The sequence below is a fragment of the Nelumbo lutea genome, chromosome 3 (assembly GCF_056320005.1).
Source record: "Nelumbo lutea isolate HS-2025 chromosome 3, American lotus-T2T, whole genome shotgun sequence".
NCBI lineage: Eukaryota > Viridiplantae > Streptophyta > Magnoliopsida > Proteales > Nelumbonaceae > Nelumbo > Nelumbo lutea.
This window is the reverse complement of record NC_142686.1, coordinates 97,520,116-97,527,801: the sequence shown is the minus strand read 5'-3', so window position 1 is coordinate 97,527,801 and position 7,686 is coordinate 97,520,116. Positions and strand designations below refer to the sequence as shown.

At 32.2% G+C, this 7,686-nt stretch overlaps 1 long non-coding RNA gene, 1 other non-coding gene and 2 pseudogenes across 2 annotated transcripts; all 4 read right to left on the bottom strand.

Annotated features, from left to right (window-relative positions):
* Positions 1-212: 212 nt before the first annotated feature.
* Positions 213-381, bottom strand: LOC148867067 (U2 spliceosomal RNA; annotated as a pseudogene).
* A 2,468-nt stretch (positions 382-2,849) lies between these two features.
* On the bottom strand, positions 2,850-3,495 carry LOC148867066 (uncharacterized). Its single transcript, XR_016109412.1, has 2 exons — positions 3,394-3,495; positions 2,850-3,255 (listed from the first exon to the last, which is right to left on the bottom strand). It is a non-coding gene; the product is annotated as an uncharacterized LOC148867066 (long non-coding RNA).
* Positions 3,345-3,505, bottom strand: LOC148867065 (U1 spliceosomal RNA). The gene has a single exon (XR_016111225.1). It is a non-coding gene; the product is annotated as a U1 spliceosomal RNA (small nuclear RNA).
* A 3,625-nt stretch (positions 3,506-7,130) lies between these two features.
* On the bottom strand, positions 7,131-7,281 carry LOC148867064 (U2 spliceosomal RNA; annotated as a pseudogene).
* Between the last annotated feature and the right edge of the window lie 405 nt (positions 7,282-7,686).

The following is a 7,686-nucleotide window of genomic DNA, read 5'->3' as shown; positions in this document are numbered from 1 at the left end:
CAGCAAATTATAAAATTTAAACATTATATTATTGGTAAGGGTGGAGAATCTCTTGGAGCCTATTTGGGACATAGGTTTATTTTGGACATTTCGTCTAACACACTTTGCAGTTGGCACAAGACACACGAATCGGATCAATCGCCCAAACCTCAAACCATTTTGTGGGCCTCCCAATAACTAGAGAAAAAAAAAATTGAGCATTGAGAATTGGTAGGGGGTGCCCCAGGCACATGCAGTAGTGCAACGCATGAGCAACGCTTGAAGGCCCTAGTAGCAAGCTACTAAGGTGAACCTTCCCCCAAGAAAAATTAATTTAATATTATGAAGGCTGATAAGAACAGATACTACACTTGATCTTAGCCAAAAGGCCGAGAAAGGTATGCTTTGTTTAGCCTTGCAATTTGGGTTTCATAGTTCAACTCTCCTTACCACCTTTCTCTTCTTATACCATGTGGGACTACTCCAGATTTCAGTTTCCAATAGACATTGCTGGTTAACCAATCCATCCAATAATCCCTTCTCGAGAACAATATATTTCATGGGAATGAGGTTTCCAGAGTACAATAATAGTTTCTTTTTGTCTTCTGCAGTCTGGTGCAGATGGCAATACTTGAGTTCGCATTTGGTGCTGCTTAACTGTGTTTACTTGAGTTGGCATTTGCAACCAGAGGAAAAAAATGCAAAGATCATTGCAGTTCAGATTCAGAACTGTGGGCAATGGTGGAAGGTCTCCAGCTGGCAATTGAGTTCAGGCTCAAAAAATTTCTGATATTTTTTGATGCAACAGCATGGAAAAGATCAACTCAAAATCTAGTTCAACCTTTTGGTTTGACCAGAGTCTCTTATGGATCATGTTCTGTTTTAATTCAAGTAAAATGGACTATTGGGAAGTGTTGCATATGAATCGATCGTGGAATGCCTTAGCTCATAATGAAGCAATAAAGCCTTGCTTTGATGGTAACTTAGAAAATGGGGAGTACCCAAGTTGTGGATTATATTATAAAGGATGTACAATTTTTATCTTATTAGTTTAAAGAAATCGAGTTCTAAATCTAGAAAAAAACACTAAAAAGAGTTAATGTTTTGCATTTGCTCCAGTTTCTTTTGTTCCATGGGTGGAGAAAATGAATTGCATTATGAGATGCCATTGTTGTAAAAGTTTTGATTGTTTAGTATGTGATCAAACAAGTGCAATTAATTTGCAGCATATCCTCGATTGATCAACTTGATTGTCTAGTATTAGAATGGCACTCTACCACTTGAGAATGCTTCATCTCATTATTCTATGGAAGACTATCATGAGATACTCCTCTACTAAAACAATAAGATCCTCTCTCTCTCTCTCTCTCTCTCTCTCTCTCAAGGTTCTTTAGCTAGCTGGGTGTTGCAACAAGTGCAAACAACACTTCAAGTTCATTTGGGAACATCATTCATTTCCATGATGAGAAAAGCTGAGAGGAATATTGGAAAGGTGAAGTCTTTGTATCAAGATGATCTCTGATTTTCCTATTCTACTCTAATACAACTTGTACATGATATTCCTGTGCTGGGTTTCATGTAAAGAACTCAGTCTTCTCCACTCTCTTTTCACTTAATAAACTCTTATTTTTATTCTCTAATTCCAAGTTATTTCAACCGACAAAGCTTATCTGCTGCATATGTGTTCAAGATTCATGGTATTTTTTGTTCATCAATTTGTTGCATTAAATCATCCAATGCAAAGCTTAATACTTGGATAAAGATTGATCAGAACGAGGACTGAAACTAAGATGCATAATAAGGACTATGTGATACATTTGGGATTGCCACATAAACGCTACCCGTGATGAGAGTTCAGTGTTAGAACAAAACTTGTAAACAATATTTCTATTTTAAGTCTTCAAATTGGTTCTACTTAACAGAATTATCTTGAAAACACTAGAGAGTGATAAATTGATCTATCTTTACCCTTTCCTTCAGTTCTAAAATAAATCCATTAGAAACAAATAACTTGTGTGACTGTCACTTTCCAGCTCTAAACTACATATCTATATGACACTTAACAAAGATTACATTCTTTTTATCACAGTAGCACTATTGAATTTGTTCCTCTCTCTCTTTCTCTCTCTCTTTCTCTCTATAACAGATCTGAGTTCTATACAGATGTGTAACAGAATGAGATGATTACAGATCATTGTTCCTCTCTCTCTCTCTCTCTCTCTCTCTCTCTATAACAAATCTGAGTTCTATACAGATGTTTAACAGAATGAGATGATTACAGATCATTGTTCCTCTCTCTCTCTCTCTCTCGCTCTCTTTCTCTCTCTCCATAAACAGATCTGAGTTCTATACAGATGCGTAACAGAATGAGATGATTACAGAACATTGTTCCTCTCTCTCTCTCTCTCTCTTTCTCTCTCTCCATAAACAGATCTGAGTTCTATACAGATGCGTAACAGAATGAGATGATTACAGATCATTGCCACACACTTTTGAAGCAATTTTGTGACATTCTTATTTGTTTGTTTCCGTATGAAACCAGAGTGGAGACAAATTTAGTCTGACTGGTTGTTTGAGAAATCCCCACGCTTCTCTAAGCTATTATTCTATTTCAGTATTTCTTTGATTTAGGCTTTGTCTGGCAAGGTGGTGTTTCCTTGATACTGGAAGAGCAGTTCGGCAATGGTCGATCGTTGATTTCAATTGCATCTCAATTCTCAATCTGGTCAAATGGTCAAGTTGTTAGAGGGCAATGAGCTAGAGTTTTATATGCACAAGAGCCAAAGGAAGAAGGGGAAGGCTGTAGGAGGCTCTGCTTAAGATTTTCATAACAGAATTTTGTATCCAAAAGTTGAACTGTAGATCAGCTTAAATAGGTTTTTACTTCATCCAACTATTTCCCTTCTCCTTTAAGGCTGCATTTGGCATTACTTATTTTAAGGATTTATCTCTTTTTTTTCACTTAAAATGCCCCATTGAATTTTTAACTGTAAAAAGGAGATAAGTCCTTAAAATATGGAATGCCAAATGCAGCCTAATCTCATTCCCATCCATGCTCGAATGAAATTTCTAACAGAAAACAGAAAAAAACAATGAAAAGCTTTCAAACATAAACACCAGAAATCTTCAAAAACCGAACCATAAAGCAATATACGGTTCAGAAACACAGAACTGAACCTTAAACCTTCAGGCCATTCTTAACCAAAGGAGACACTCTGGAAATATTGCAGCTCATTCTAATTGGTGTACAGATTGTCATCACATCAAATTACAATTCTGCAAACCATGAAGTAAGAAAACACTCGAATTAATAAATTGTCAAACTGTAAATTGAATGAAACAAAATTTGAGAATTAAAGAATTGGGTAGGGATAGCGCGAACGCATACCCCCACTACCACAAATTATGACGTACACTTTTCCACTTGGGAAGATGTTAAGCGGGCACCCCTCCCAAGTGCAATGGAGGTCGCCAACCTAGGCCATGAGCCTATTTGATCACCCATTGACCCCGTCCAGGTAAGTATGCTTCCCTCTTCTTCTATATCCCTATTTATACACCTCCATCTCTCTTATTCCTTCCTATACTTAGCTGATGTGGGACAATAAGCAACAACTGCTCAAACTGATTGCTTTATATCTAACCCAATCTCATACTCCAGTACCCTATTCTCCTGTGACAAACCTTTTCTTTGGGTCTTTAAGGTCCAACTGCCCATATTTGTGGTCCAAGGTCCCTTAATTTTCCATGTGTTATATGGTCATGGCCACATAAGATGAGTGCCACCTAACAGATGATTTAGACAAAAACTCGCATGTTCTAAAACAAAAGGTTATAAATGCATATTTTAATAGTTTATATAAAAATATATTACAATCAATCACAATGGGAATCTAAGGACAATGTAGATTACATATAATAACTTCACTAATAACATAACAACCATCGTATATCAAATTAATCTGAAGATATATTAGACCCATGAAAATGTATAAGATCCATAAATTAAAATGCTCAAGACACAAATCAAAAGGCAACTATTGTATTTCTTTATTGAAAAAAGACTTTATTGTATTTTAATTACTTAATCGATTTTTCTACATCTGTTCTTTTTTTAATTTTGTAAGCTACCAAAAAAAATTAATTCAATGGGTTTGTCTTCTTAATAGTTACTAATGTAATAAAGTCAATTTCGTAAATAATAATTTGTATTTCTGCAAATAATGAGTGTGCTACGTTGTTATTTACTTATTTATTATAAATTAATTTGTGAATTAATAATTTACATATACATAATTAAACAAACACCAGATCCATCAGAATTTCTAAGACATATAACATATCATATGCATTTCATAAATTCTAATTAGTAAAATAATTATTTTAGTCTATGATCTATTTATTTTCTAATTTATCAATAAATAATAAATAACCATTTTTTACATTAGTAGTTGATGGATCAATGGGTTTGACAAACCATCCATAGTTTTTTTTTTTTTTTTTGTGATTTTTGGTCTTTCCCAATTCCACAGATCAATATGTATACTATTTTAAAAAGCACGAATAGCCTCAAGAATATTTCTGAAATTTTCTGAGAACAAAATTTGCCCCTCTATATTTAAATTTATTGATAAAAATGAAGACAAATAGGGTAAATGGTTATTGATATTAAACGAGTTGAAAATAGGTCATTTTAAGATATTCTCTGCATTCAATTCCCTCTCACAAAATCCAATATTTAAGATATTAATTTGCATTCACCTTCATTCAATCATATATTTAAGGCATTTTTTCTCATTATTAAATTCTATTAATTAAATCCATACATTATAAATTAATAATTCTAATAACATAAAAAAATTATACTTTTAAAATCTACCTAAAAATAGTATTTTTCATCTAGTGGAGGTAAGAAATTAAACTATTTTGGGTCAAATGGGCCAACCAATGTTGCCACAATTAAATAATAAAATTCAAATTAGATAAAATGTAAAAAATATAGAAATTAAAAAAATTGCATTATCTAGGTGAAGGTAAGAAATTAAACCATTTTGGGTCAAATAGACCAATCCATGTTACCACAATTAAATAATAAAATCCAAAAATGGATAAAATGTATAAAATGGAGAAATTAAAAAATGAAGAATTTTTAACACCATATATTCGACATATTAAACAATAATAAAGTATGATAAATAAGAAATGTTTTTATTAATAATGGATATGGAATGTAAAATTTAAAACCAATTGGAAATAAAATTATTTTCCTTTTCTCTCTCATTGAGTATCATATCTAAGGTATATTCTCTCATTAAATACTATTTTAAGACATATCTATCGCATCATTAAATTCTATTAATTAAATACACAACATTAATTTTAATAGTATAAAAACAAACATTTTGAAAAGTAATTTGAAAACAAAATCATTTTCTTCCCTTCTAGTGATGGGTAAGAAATTCAACCATTTGGGGTCAAATGGGTTAATGAATAATAGCATAATTAAATAATAAAAATTAAAATAAATAAAATATATAATACAAAAAAAAGAATTGGACATATCTCTAATATTGTATATTCATTATATAAAACAAAATTAAATATGAAATGTAAGAAGTATTTTTATTAACGATGAAAATGGGATGCTAAATTTAAAATCAACCTACAAATGAAATGATGTCATTGTCAAACAATAAAATTTGTAAAAATAGAAAATACAAAGAACCACAAAAAGTAAAAATAGAGAAAATTTTGAGCACATATATCTACTATTATATATTTATAAAAAAAATAAAATATTGGGTACATGTCTAATAATATTCATTCATTTTATTGAACAAAAATAAGTATTATACATAAGAAATAATTTTATCATTGATGAAAATGTAATACAAAATTTAATATCACCTTACAAATCAAACTATTTTTCTTTTTGGGTGGTGGGTTAATGGTTTGGGTCAAATGGAATAATCAATGACATAATATTTAAATAATAAATCTTTAAAATGTAATAAAACATACAAGTAATAAATCTTTAAAATGGAATATATAACTTAAAACTGATCCGAAAGAAAAACCTTTTCTTATCTAGATGGTGGGTAAATGATCCAACTTTTCAAAGAAAATCATGATGCCATAATTGAATAATAAATATTTAAAAAAATTGAACACAAAATGATAAAGTAGAGAATTGTGTCGAAAACACTTGGGAACATTTCTAATGTTATATACTCATCATATTAAATGAAAATAATTGTTAAAATAAAAATTAGTTTTATTTATGACAGAAATGGAATAAAAAAATATAATAATAATAGTTGTTATCATAATTTAAAATTTCCACATGCAACGCACATGCACATTTACTACAAGCATTTAAGTTTATTTTTAATCATATTGTTACTTTTGTTAACTTTCATTTTCTATATTAACTATGATGAGTCTAGATTTCCTATCTACAAGAACTCTACCCACGTCTACACACATAACATCACAGCCACACATGGAGAACATCTCATACTCCTACGTAGTATTATGCACGAGAAGATGTTCCTAATGCATGGGGTAGTGTGTTGTGGGTAAGGTTCCGGAGTCAACTATGATATATCTAAAATTCAAATAATTAATATGAAGAAAAATTTCTCATGTGCAACGTGGTTAATTACTAGTTACTATTAAAAGTACAAAAGTTTAGAACTTTAATGATTGTATTAACTTTGAATGGGGCTTCTTCTAGTTAGAAAAGCAACCTAAATAACAAGAATTTTCTCTATGCCTGCATCCAATAAATCATATGAAGGGATTTTCAGATTAAGAAATGTTAAAAGAATAATACATTTTGAGCAAGTAATCAGTAAAAGGCTCCATTACAAGGTGGGTGTGTACTGTATAGCGGTGAATCAGCCCAGAAGCATCACCCCACCAACAACTGGGCTTTCCATGGCCCTCCAACTAAAAAAAATAGGGTTAAGTACTCTGCAACCCAATGCAGAACTTTGATTGACAGCCTCCCATAGTCTACTAATAACCCCCTCTATAAACCTCATCCTGCCTGTGAATATGTAAGGTGCGGTTACAAAATTCTGACCAGGACTGATCATCCTGCCATGACCAGTCACTCACCCAAAAAAATATTGAGAACTAAGAACTGGTAGGAGTGCGCCAGCCCTGTCCAGTAGTGCAACGCATGGGCGACGCATAAAAGCCCCAATAGCAAGCTACTGGGATGGGCCACGTATCAGATATTAAACTGATAAGAACAGATACTACACTTGATCTTAGCCAAAAGGCCGAGAAAAATATGCTTTGTTAAGCCTCTCAGTTTTGATTTTATAGTTTAGCTATGCTTTCCACCTCTTTACTCCTACCTGATGTGGGACTAAAAGGCCAGCTTTCAAAAACTGCAAGATTAATGAGCCCTAGGTTCTTTTTTTTTCATTTTTTTTCGAGCTCTATGCTTTAGCAAGAATCTCTCTCTCTCTTCTATTTTGTATCTTCTACTAAATAATGCATATTGATCTTATTCTTATGAATATCATTCGTTTGGTTGATGAGAAAATCTGGATTCAGCAAGAGCGATATTGGGAAGATAAAACCTTTGTATCAATAGGTCCTCCCCTTTGGTTGGTTGCTAAGATGATCCTCGATTTTGTGATTTTCCCCTGCTACCCTATACTACCTGTAGATGTTATGCCACTACTGGTTCTT